Consider the following 12,144-nt stretch of genomic DNA (forward strand, 5'->3'; position numbering starts at 1 on the left):
GAGTTGTTTATATCTCATCTATGATACAGCTTTCACAGGTGCACAAAAACCATATTATACATTATCTGTTCAAGATGGCAGAGTAGGTAAACACTGTGCTTGCCTCCTCTCATGACAACATCAAAATTACAACTAAACTATAGAGCAACCATAATTGAGAATCACCTGAAGTCCAGCTGAACAGAAATACTACTACTAAGAACATTCAGAGAAGCTATCTTTACAAGACTGGAAGACTGGTAGGATGGACAGAGACATGGAATGGGTAGATCCTACACCCACATGTGACATTTAAAAATTGGGAGGGAGGTCTGGCCACAGCCATCAGGTAAGCCAAGATGGGCATTTACAAGTATATTCAGGAGCTATGGAGGAGAAAGTAGCAGCAAGGTGTGCTGCTGGCAGTACTGCCAGCTTTCTGCACTTTACAGGGCCCCCCAGCCCCACCTGGCCCAATAAAGCACACAGGCTAGGATACAGGCAAGCACGGTCATATCATATATCAGATTTGTGTGTGCCATGGTGGCTGCAAATGCCCGGTTTCTAAGGGTGCGACCTGTGGCAAGCCTGTCCATCACGGTGTTAACCAGCTAAAGTTTGCTCGAAGCCTTCAGTCTGTTGCCAAGGAGTGAGCTGGATGCCACTGTGGGGCTCCGAGAATCCTGAGTTCTTACTGGGTTGGTGAAGATTCCACGTACACATTCTTTGAGGTTATTCTCATTGATCCATTCCATAAAGCTATCGGACAGAATCCTGATACTCAGTGGATCACCAAACCAGTCCACAAGCACAGGGGGATGTGAGGGCTGACAGCTGCAGGCCACAAGAGCTGTGGCCTTGGAAAGGGCCACAGGTCCCATCATACTGTTGGTGGTTCTTGCCATGCAGCTTGGAGAACGCGCAATACTCTCCAGCTCCACCGTTACCGCTAATATGAGTAATGTTTGTAAAATTCTTACCTAATAAACAATTTACGACTGTAAAAAAAAAAATTGGGAGTGATATCTCGGCGGCGGAGGTCCCTCTGGACAAGGGGTCCCAGCCCCACACCAGGATCCCCAGCCCAGGGTTCCAGTGCTGGGAAGAGAAGTCCCCACAACTTCTGGCTGTGAAAACCAGAGGAGATTGTGGCTGAGTGAGACAGAGGCTCAGATATTCCTCTTAAAGGGCTTGTGCATGGACTTACTCACTGACGGGCTCACTTGCTCTGAGTTACAGCACTAGGTCAGCAGCTCAAAAGTTTCCAGGGACTTAGAGGGAAGAACTGAATTGACTGGCTTCAGGGTGAGGTTGGAGGGCCAGCTTTCTCCCAGACAAAAGTGTTGGCAGAACCTGTTATTTCTTTGTTGAGCCCCCCCATGACCCAGTGTGCAGGCACAGGTGCTGCCATATCTGAGTCTCCATTAACCTGGATAACACTGTTTGTCCTGCCCTGGTGATTCCCTGAGACCCTACCCTACCCAACTTTCAGGTACACCCAAGCTGCTTCCAGTGGCTTTTCCATATAAGTGGCCTATCTTGGCTCATGCTGCAAACTTCCTAAAATCTCTCAAGGTTCACGAACCGCAAACAAGCAGCATTTGGCCTCAGCATGTCTCATAACTCTTGCCCAGCACTAGCGGCAGCCAGCCTCAGTTTGTGCCTTGGTTTCTCCCAGGCACTTCCAAGCCCAGCACAGTGGCTGTCATCTGCGGAATGTTTTGTGGCTCATGCCAGATGTCCCTGAGCAAGGAACAAGCTACAGCAGGAGTTGGCCTGAAGAAGGGTCCTTCTCAGGAGCGTAGCTGGCTTCAGACCAAGCCAGAGAACCACATAGCAGCCTCTGCAGGTGACAAACCCGAAGGACAGACTGGGCAGGCCCTAGAGCTCTGCTAAAGTGATTCCTGCTCTATGAAGTCAGCCTATGAACAACTCCTCCACTGTAGTCACAGCCAGTCCTCAAAACCAATCAGCTTGAGGGTCAACCCCTTCCATTGACGTGCATACAGTAACCAAGGCTCAACTACAACAGGAGGGTACATACAACCCACACAAGGGACACACCTGGAGTACTTGGCTCAGGTGACCAGGGAGACTGCACCTCTGGGCCCACTGCACACCTACTACATAAAGCCACTCTACTGGGAGACATAGCATCCCTACCTAATACATAGAAACAAACACAGGAGGCAGCCAAATTGGGGAGACAAAGAAACATGTCCCAAATGAAAGAAAGAACAAAGTTCCAGAAAAAGAATGAAACAAAATGGAGACAAGCAATCTACGAAATGCAGAGTTCAAAACACTGGTTATAAGCGTGCTCAATAAACTAAGAGGAAGAATAAATGAACTCGGTGAGAACTTAACGAAGAAATATGAAACATAAAAATGAAGATAGAAAACATAAATGAGTCAGAATGAAGACTACAATAACTGAAATAAGTTAGAAGGAATCAACAGTAGATTAGATGAAGCAGAGGATTGAATCAGCGACTTAGAAGTTAAGGTAGCAAGAAACACCCAATCAGAACAGCAAAAAGGAAAAAAGAATCCACCCCCCCAAAACGAGGATACTTTAAGAGACCTCTGGGACAACATCAAATGTACCAACATTCACATCATTGGGGTACCAGAAAGAGCAGAGAGAGCGCAAGAAATTGGAAGTATATTTGAAGAAATAATGACAGAAAACTTCCCTAACCTGGTGAAGGATGTAGACATACAAGCCAGGAGAGTCAAAACAAGACAACCCAAAGAGACCCACACCAAAATGCATCATAATTAAAATGCCAAAATTTAAAGACATAGTGAGAATCTTAAAGCATCAAGAGAAAAGCAATTCATTACCTGCAAGGGAGCTCCCATAAAACTGTCTTCTGATTTCTTAACAGAAACTTTCTAGACCAGAAGGGATTGGCAGGAAATAGTCAACCAAGATTACCCAGAAAGCTATCATTTAGAATTAAAGGACAGATAAATAGTTTCCCCAGACAAGACAAAGCTAAAGAAGTTAACCAACACCAAACCAGTATTACAAGAAATGTTAGAGGGACTTCTTTAAGAAGAAGAAGAAGAAGAGAAAAAAAAAGATAAAAAAATATGAATAAAAATGGCAATAACTACATATCTGTCAACAATTACTTTCAATATAAATGGATTAAATGCTCCAATCAAAAGACACAGGAGGGTTGAATGAATAAGTAAACAAAATCCTTACATATGCTGCCTACAAGAGACTCACTTCAAATCAAAAGACACACACAGACTGAAAATAAAGGGATGGAAAAAGATATTTCATGAAAATGGAAAAATGAAAAGCTGTCATAGCAATACCTACATCAGACAAAGTAGGCTTTAAAACAAAGGTTATAATAAGAGACAATAAAGGACCCAGTAATCCCACTTCAAGTATCTATCTGAAGAAACCAAACTACTATTTCAAAGAAACATGTGCATCCATATGTTCATTACAGCATTGTTTACAGTGGCCAAGATATGGAGGCAACATGGGTGCCCATGAATGGATGAATGGATAAAGAAGAGGTGGTACATATTTACAGTGAATATAACCATAAAAAAAGAATGAAATTTAGCTATCTGCAACAACATGGACGGACCTAAAGGGTATTGTGCTGAGTAGATTAAGTCAGACAGAGAAAGACAAATGCCATATGATTTCACTTATATGTGAAATCTAAAGAAAAAAACAAACAACAAACACAAACTCATAGATACAGAGAACATTTTAATTGTTGCCAGCTGGAGGAGGTTTGGGGGTGGGGAGTGGTGAAAAAGGGAAGGGATTAAGAAGTACTAATTGGTAGTTAGAAAATAGTCATGAGGATGTAAAGTATAACATAAGGAGTATAGTCAATAATGTTGTAATAACTAAAGAAAATCATATTACAGACTCTCCAATGAATTCCAAATCCATACCTCCAATCACCTGCGTTATTTAACTCTCAGACACCAAACCAATATTTGTCCTGCCCTAATCATCCAGGGCAAGGTACCAGACAACTAGAGATCACCTGTTATAGCCCAGAGGTTGCCAGCATTATTCAAACTAGGCAATCCGAAGCTAGTTTCCATTCTCTGCTTTGCCTCTTCCATGAAAAACACAATAAAGGCTCTAGACCATGTTTTCTCTCCTCTCCTGCTTCTATCTCCTGATCAGCTGTTGTGCTTTTCTAGGTGGCCCTGCATGGTGTGCCATGCCTCTCATATCTGGGGAACCTGTGAATAACAATACATTTTTCTGTCAGTGGCACTGACTTCTTCATGCCATCACTCAATCACCTTTATAAATTAAGACTCAGGCACAAATTGCTTAAGCACAAATAATTGATAATTTTGTGCAATTATCTCAGAGTTTAATGTATATAATTCTAGAACGTGCTTTGTTCCTGATGTTCAACCTAAACCACACCTCCTTTATTGCAGCTCAGTTCCATCCCTCCTCATCCATGAGTTGTGGAAAAGTGAACACATAGGCTGCATCCTTGCCACACAGGGAGCCTTGGACTATTTCTGAAGTTCACATGACTTGTTAGTAAGTCTTGTGGTTTGTCTCCTCGTAAATCAAAGGCTGAGATTCAGGAAAACTTTCTCATCACATCATATGGTTTTCCAGTTTTCTCTCCTCTTTACACTGCTCTGAGTCCCTGGAACCCCTTGTGTTTTCTACTTAGTCCAGTATGAGCTGTGCTATATTAATTTTTCTCGAGGTGTTTTCTTGAGTTCTGTCAGATACGACCACGTCCTTTTCAGCAAGGTGTCTGTCTTTTGATACCTCCCCACTCTGTTGGCATTATCATCTTCCCTTTAAGGATTCTATCTCTATGTGGTCCCCAGGAATCAAGATTGATTAGGACTTAAAGGGGAGTGGTGGCAGTCCACTGATGGCAGTTCAGGTATGACATGTTAGGGGTCATAGGAACTGCGGTGAACAAATGGCTACATGCTCTGTTGACTTCGCTGTCATTTCTCAGCTTTGAGTAATTATTGTCACATGAGAATTCTGTCCAGTGAGGACAAGACTTCATTTTTTAAAGAGAAGTCCAAAATCTAGATTTTCAGATGGTACCTCCAGAATTTAAAATATTTGCAACAAATGCAAATTAAAAAAAAAACCCCGAAAACCACTGTGTGAACTGAACAAAATGCAGAGGTGAGTTTGTCTGAGCTTGTGAGCTATCATTTTGCTATGTCTAATCTGTGATAAATGGGAAAATTCTTGCAGACTCATTCTTGCTTGTACCCCAAGTCATTCCTTGGCTTCAGAGCTTATGAGTGCTGAACTCTTTGGTCTTTGTTGACACTTAGTTGTCCCATATGCCATCTTCTCCAGATCCAGCTCCTTGCTATTCCAAGGATTAGTCAATCTAATGAATTCATTTATTCTAATGGGAATTTTTCCTTGGGTCTTTTCTTCCTTCTCTGTTAAAATGTATATTTTATGAGTGAAGATAATAGAGATAATATTCTTAGCAACTCTTTTCTAAAAGTTGGGTATTTTAAACATGTAGAAGGGTCAAAAGTCTATGGCAGGCCAGAGGAGGATATGTGAATATATTGGCAAGTGACACCTTGTGCTGCCTGCCAAATCACAGGTGTCAACAAGCTGCCATTGTCTGGGGCCAGGTTTGAAAACACTTTGGACCTATACCATTGTGCTCGTGGTTGGCATTGTCATTGGTATCTGCATCAGGAAAGGGCTGGTTTATAGAGGACTAGTAATGAAGTTTGGTCAGGTCTCACTTTCAAAAGTTGAGAGTGCTTTTGGTGTTGACAGTTAGCATGTTTTAAACAATCATTTGTTTCTACACCTGGTAATTGGCTCCATTTGGCATCTTCTACATTGTCTAAGTACTATCTAGTACATATTTAATGAGATTCCTCTGAGCTTTTGAAAATATTTAAATGAAAGATTTAGATTCCATAAAAAGAAGAGGCAGCTGGTGAGTGTTGTTCATATGATAGGTGGAGAGCATATTTTTCGGTTGAGAAGCTCAAAACAGACTTTCTAGTTTTTTCTGCCGATTGGTTTGGAAGGCACCCACATGGAACCCGCCTTCTTTTATTCAGTGACACCAGTGAAATGCCTGCTGTTGCCATCTTCTTTGACTGCCAGCAGCACTTATAAGAACCCACTGAAGAGCTTTAGATGGTTAGTTGACCAGCTCCCTCTCAGGAATAATAAGGTTCTGTGCCAGGACTGCACACATCCAACAGCCCTGCATGAGTCACTCTTCTGCCCCAAGATTGGTCAAAATTGAATCAGTGAGTTGGGAATAATGGTGAGTTGGTTTTTTAATTCCCACTGGGAAATAGTGTGGGGATGAAGATTAATATGAAGATTAATATGAGCATGAATTCTTACATGCTTATTTGAAGAAATAATGTGTGGTGCCCTTAGACGGATGATGTCTCGACCATCGATGGTTTATCATCAGTGAGAGGAAAGCGAAACTGTTTTCGTTTCTTTTTTGGGCAATTTTTTTGAGGCTAGCACCACCATGTGGATAAAGTGGATACGGACTTTTCTTCAGTTTGTATTAACAGGCCAGCAAAGTGCCCGTGGAAACGAGATTTTGGTGTTTCTTATATCTTTTCTGAGTTATCACAGAGCAGCATAGTGCTAAAAATATGTATATTTTTGTACTCAGCTCTCAAGGATCTTTGGCTCCTACAAAATGACTGAATTGCATGCTGGAAGATGACAGTGGACAATTCATAGAGCAGCTTTGTGGCAGGCTGAGTGGAAATCAGACACCTTGTTTGGGATCAGCTGATTTGGACTCTGTGAAAAATGCCACGAGCTGTTATTGTGGCAACTTTCTGACCATTATTGCCCAAGGAATGCAGGCTGAATCCGAGAAAAGGAAGAGAGATAAAAATCTTGTTTTAGGGTGCAAAAGAATTTTACCAAATACTACATGTTTTTCTTTTTGTTGTTGTTGTTGTTGTTGTTGTTGATTTCGTTTTTTGTCCTGACTCTTTTGGAAGAATGAAAAAAAAGAAGAGAACGATGTAGAAAAACCTCTATTGACTATGGCTTTCAGTCCTAATAGCATGGTGAGGGTGTGGCTGGCAAAGATAGAAAATTGGATTTCCCCTCCTTAGTGGGCTTTTCTATGTTACTGGCATGAAGATCCTTGGAGAGGAGCAAGTCCTGCTTTTCTTTGAGGGGTTGGTTCCTCATTTCCAAATTATATGTGTGTTGGGAGTGGGCTCTAGATGGAGGTAGGGAGAGCTATTGCTTATAAAAATCTAGTGCCATTTAACACCTAAGTCCATTCTTCCATTCTTATTCTTTTCTTTGCGTAGTCTCCTAACCCCAAAAGGATAAAGTTTTATCAGCACTTAAAAGAGGAAATTGTGATTGTAGAAATATGGGGGAGTCAAAAACAAATCAGGATATGAACATTTTTCTCTGTTTGAAGAGCTACTAAAGTGATAGGACAATTTATAAAACAGTTCCTTGCCACCCACCCCTCACTGTTGCCTTTACACATCCCCTTTACTCTTTCCCACAGCCCCCCTTGCTCCTATAGCTGCAGACATTAATATGTGTGGAGTTTTAGATTAAAAGAGCTTCTTGTGGTTGAATATGGGCTGATGCCAATCTGGAGGGAGTTTCTAGGGACACATTGGGGAGCTGTCCTCTGTAAAAGGCCATTTATCAAACTTAGGTGTGACAGGAAGCTGGGTGAGCCAGCTGATATGTGAAGTGCAGATTTAGCATTGTTATGATTAAAACAGAGGTAAATAGGAACAGAAAAAGAGAAAATCAATTAAGTCAAAAGTTCAACAAAGATCCACAAAAGTGACAAATTTCTAGCTAAATGACTGAAAAAAAAGAATCAAGTAAGTAAATAAAAGTGGGTTTATTACTACCAATGCTACGTAAATAACAAAGTATTATAAGAGAGTACTATGAACATTTGTACTCCAACAAATTAGATAACCTACATGAAACGGACAAATCCTAAGAATATAAAATCTGCCAAGACTGGATCATGAAAAAAATTGAAAACCTATTCTATAAAATATGTCTATAACAAGTAAGGAGACTGAATCAGTAATCAAAAATCTCCCAACAAAGAAAAGCCCTGAACCTGATGGCTTCAATGGTGAATTTTAACAAACATTTAAAGAATTAACACTAATTACTCTCAAACTTTTCCAAAAAAATTGCAGAGGAGGGAACACTTCTTAACTCATTCTATGAGACCAGCATTTCCCTGACATCAAAGCCAGACAAAGACACTACAAGAAAACTACAGACAAATTTCTCTTATAAACATTAATGCAAAAATTCTCAACAAAATATTGGCAAATCAATTTCAGCAGCACATGAAAAGACTTATGCACCATGACCAAGTGGGATTTATTTTGGGAATGGAAACATGTTTCAACAGATGAAAATTGATCAGTATACCATATCACATTAACAGAATGATTAAACCACATCATCATCTCAGTTGATATAGGAAAAACATTTGACAAAATTCAACTTTCTTTCATGATAAAAACACTCAACAAACTAGGAATAGAAGGAAACTACCTCAACATAATTAAAAGTCATATATGAAAAATCTACAGTGAACATCATACTCAGTGGTAAAAGACTAGAAGGCTTTCCTCCAAAATCAGGAGCAAGGGAAGGATTCACCACTTCCATTTAATGTAGTACTGGAAATTTTAGCTGGAACAATTAGGCAAGGAAAAGTAATGAAAGTCATCCAAAAAGGAAAGAAAGAAGTAAAATTATCTCATTCACAGATTATATAATCTTAAATATAGAAAACCCTAAATATTCTACAAAAAAACCTGTTAGGACAAATTTAGCAAAAATCAAGATACAAAATCAACATGCACAAATCAGTTGCATTTCTAAACACTAACAATGAACAATTTGAAAAAAAATCAGGAAAACATTTCCATTTACAATAGCTTCAAAAATAATAAAAATTCTTAGGAATCAACCAAGGAGGTGAAAGACTTTTATAATAAAAATTACAAAAAATTGCTGAAATTGAGGAAGACAAAAATAAATAGAAAAACATCTCATGTTCATGAATTGAAACAATATTGTTAAGATGCCAATATTATCCAAAGTGATCTATGACTTCAATGCAATCCCTACCAAAATCCCAATGCCTTTTTATTTTTTGTTTTGCAGAAATACAAAATCCCATCCTAAAATTATATGGAATCTCAAAGAACAGTGGATAGCCAAAATAATCTTGCAAAAGAAGAACATAGTTGAAGGACTAACTCTTCCTGATGTCAAAGCTTACTACAAAGCTATATGGTATACTATCAAAACAGTGTGGTACTGAGATAAAGGCATGCATTAAACAAATGAGTCAGAATAGAGAGTGCAGAAATAAACCCTTACATATATACTCAAATGATTTTCAACAAGGATGCCAAGACCATTCAATGGGGAAAGTTCAGTTTTTCAGTTAATAGTGCTGGGAAAACTGGATACCCACAAGCAGAAGAATGAAGTTGGACCCTTAACCTATCATCGTATACAAAAATTAACTAAAATCAATTAAAGACCTAAACATAAAAGTTGAAACTATGAAAGTCTTAGAAAACCTAGCATAAAACCTTCACAGAGACGTCATCAAAATGGCGGTATGAGGTGAGCCTCTGGAACTCTCCCCTGGAATTTACAACAAATTGAAAACTATAACTCCAAAAAGGACTCTCTGCACAGTAGACAGTCAAGCCAAAGAGTCTCACTACTGAATTCACCTAAAAGTGGGCAAATTGCACGATCAGGAGAGGAGGGAAGGGAGAAGTGCGGAGCCGGCGATGCACAAGCACAGTATGTAGACCTAGCTCAGTGCTCCGAGCTCGCTGCATCCTGGAACTACCGCAGCTGCGGGAGAGGGAAGAATTCGGACTGCTAAGGCTCCATTTATGGCCCACAGGGCTGAGGGGACAGCATATAACACGGCTGAACCCAACGCTCATGGAAGAGACCTCGGAGCAAAGACTGAGGGAAGAAGGCTGAAAACGGTGGTTTAAGCCCTCACTGTTGAGCAGAGATTGGAAGCCTTAGGCACTGAGACTAGCCGCCCCCTCCTTACCTTCCCAGACTCGCCCCGCCGCCACCTGTCCAGTGCTAGAAGCAGAACAGTAGCAGTGTCAGATCAAAAGAACAGAATATTTGCAGTTCTGAGAACTGTGGTTCACAGACACAGATTCACAGCCCAATTAGTTCCGGCAAATGGGAAGGAGCTGTGGAAGCAGGACTGGCTGTGGTAGTGGTTGCCGCCATTGCTCTGGGCCACCTCTCACAACTCACCCCGGCCATGTCCCCACCTATCTGGGCAGATTCCTGAAGGAGTAAACAGAACTGCTGAAACATATGGGCTCTGAATCTGGTGCAGGAAGAGCTTTGGAACTTCAAAAGCTCTCCGCATCCCCACAGGGATGTGGTGCCCTATGACCCAGGCGAACTGTTAACATAGGAGAAACCCGCCTTCCAGGGAAATCCCCCCATTTTGTGAGAAGCTAGAATAGTGCAGAGAAAACATAACACTACAGTGTGAAAGAGAAAAAAATGGCTGTAGTCGGAGAGAAAATAAAACATTCTACAAAAACGTACTGAAAAACAGAAGAAATACCTGTTCCTATCAACCTGTTGCAGAACCCACTCCTGTAGATGTCTAGGAAGAGAAATAATAAATAATTAATTGCCATGAATAACCAAGGCAACAAGACAGCTCAGAAAGTGAAAAGTCTCCAGAAAATGAACTTAAAGATATGGAAATATGTGACTTAAGTGACAGAGAATTCAAGATTGCAGTTCTGAAAAAACTCAACAAGATGCAAGAAAACACTGAAAGGCAGTTTAATGAACTCAGAAACAAAATCAAAGAACAAAATGAACATTTTACCAAAGAGATTGAAATTTTAAAAAAGAACCAAATAGAATTTCTGGAGATTAAGAACTCAGTAGAAGAAATTGAGAATGAAATAGCTAGCTTACGTAGTAGAGTTGACCAGATGGAGGAAAGAATCAGTGACATCGAAGATAGAAACCTGGAAATGACACGGATGGAAGAAGAAAGAGACTTGAGACTTAAAAGAAATGAAAGAACTCTACAAGAACTTTCTGACTCCATCAGAAAGAGTAATATAAGAATAATGGGCATACCAGAAGGAGAAGAAAGAGAGAAGGGAACAGAGAATATATTCAAACAAATTGTCGATGAGAACTTCCCAAACTTGTGGAAAGAACCAGATCCTGGAATCCAAGAAGCAAATAAAACACCTAATTACCCTCAACCCCATCAGGCCTTCTCCAAGGCACATTGTATTGAAGCTGTCAAAAATCAATGACAAAGAAAGAATCCTCAAGGCAGCCAGGGAAAAGAAGACGGTAACCTACAAAGGAAAGCCCGTTAGATTATCATCAGATTTTTCAGCAGAAACTCTACACACCAGGAGGGAGTGGAAGCAAATATTCAAACTGTTGAAAGAGAGAAAGTATGAGCCAAGAATAACATACCCAGCAAAGATATCCTTTAGCTATGAAGGACGAATAATAGACCTTTCCAGACATACAGAAGCTGAGGGAATTTTCTAATACACGACCTGCACTACAAGAAATACTGAAGGAGGCTATTCAACCAACATCAACAGGGACAATTTGTGACAACCAAACCATAAAAAGGGGGAGAGTAAAAGCCTGAACCAGAATATGGGAATGGAGAAAGTAACCATGAAGAAAATAGAATACTCTAAATATCAAACATTCTTTTACATAAACTTAATGGTAACCACTCAAAAAAAATCCAGAACTGAAATATATACTGTAATAAAAGAAGAAACAGAGGGAAAAATCATAGAATACCACCACACAGAAATAATAGACAACAACAAAAAGGCAAAGAAACAATGGAGACACAGTCTTACCAGAAAACTAAAGATAGAATGATAGGAAATCCTCACATATCAATAATCACCCTAAATGTAAATGGACTGAACTCACCAATAAAAAGGCACAGAGTAGCAGATTGGATCAAAAAACTAAAGCCAACCATATGCTGTCTCCAAGAGACACATCTCAGCTACAAGGACAAGCATAGACTCAAAGTGAAAGGGTGGAAATTGACACTCCAAGCAAATGGTATCCAG

The 12,144-nt window shown here is 40.2% G+C and overlaps 1 pseudogene; it reads left to right on the forward strand.

Moving 5' to 3' along the window:
• Nucleotides 1-338: 338 nt before the first annotated feature.
• On the forward strand, nt 339-968 carry LOC117024013 (60S ribosomal protein L15-like; annotated as a pseudogene).
• The last annotated feature ends 11,176 nt before the right edge of the window (nt 969-12,144 follow it).

This window comes from Rhinolophus ferrumequinum, chromosome 6, assembly GCF_004115265.2.
Source record: "Rhinolophus ferrumequinum isolate MPI-CBG mRhiFer1 chromosome 6, mRhiFer1_v1.p, whole genome shotgun sequence".
In the NCBI taxonomy this organism is placed as follows: domain Eukaryota; kingdom Metazoa; phylum Chordata; class Mammalia; order Chiroptera; family Rhinolophidae; genus Rhinolophus; species Rhinolophus ferrumequinum.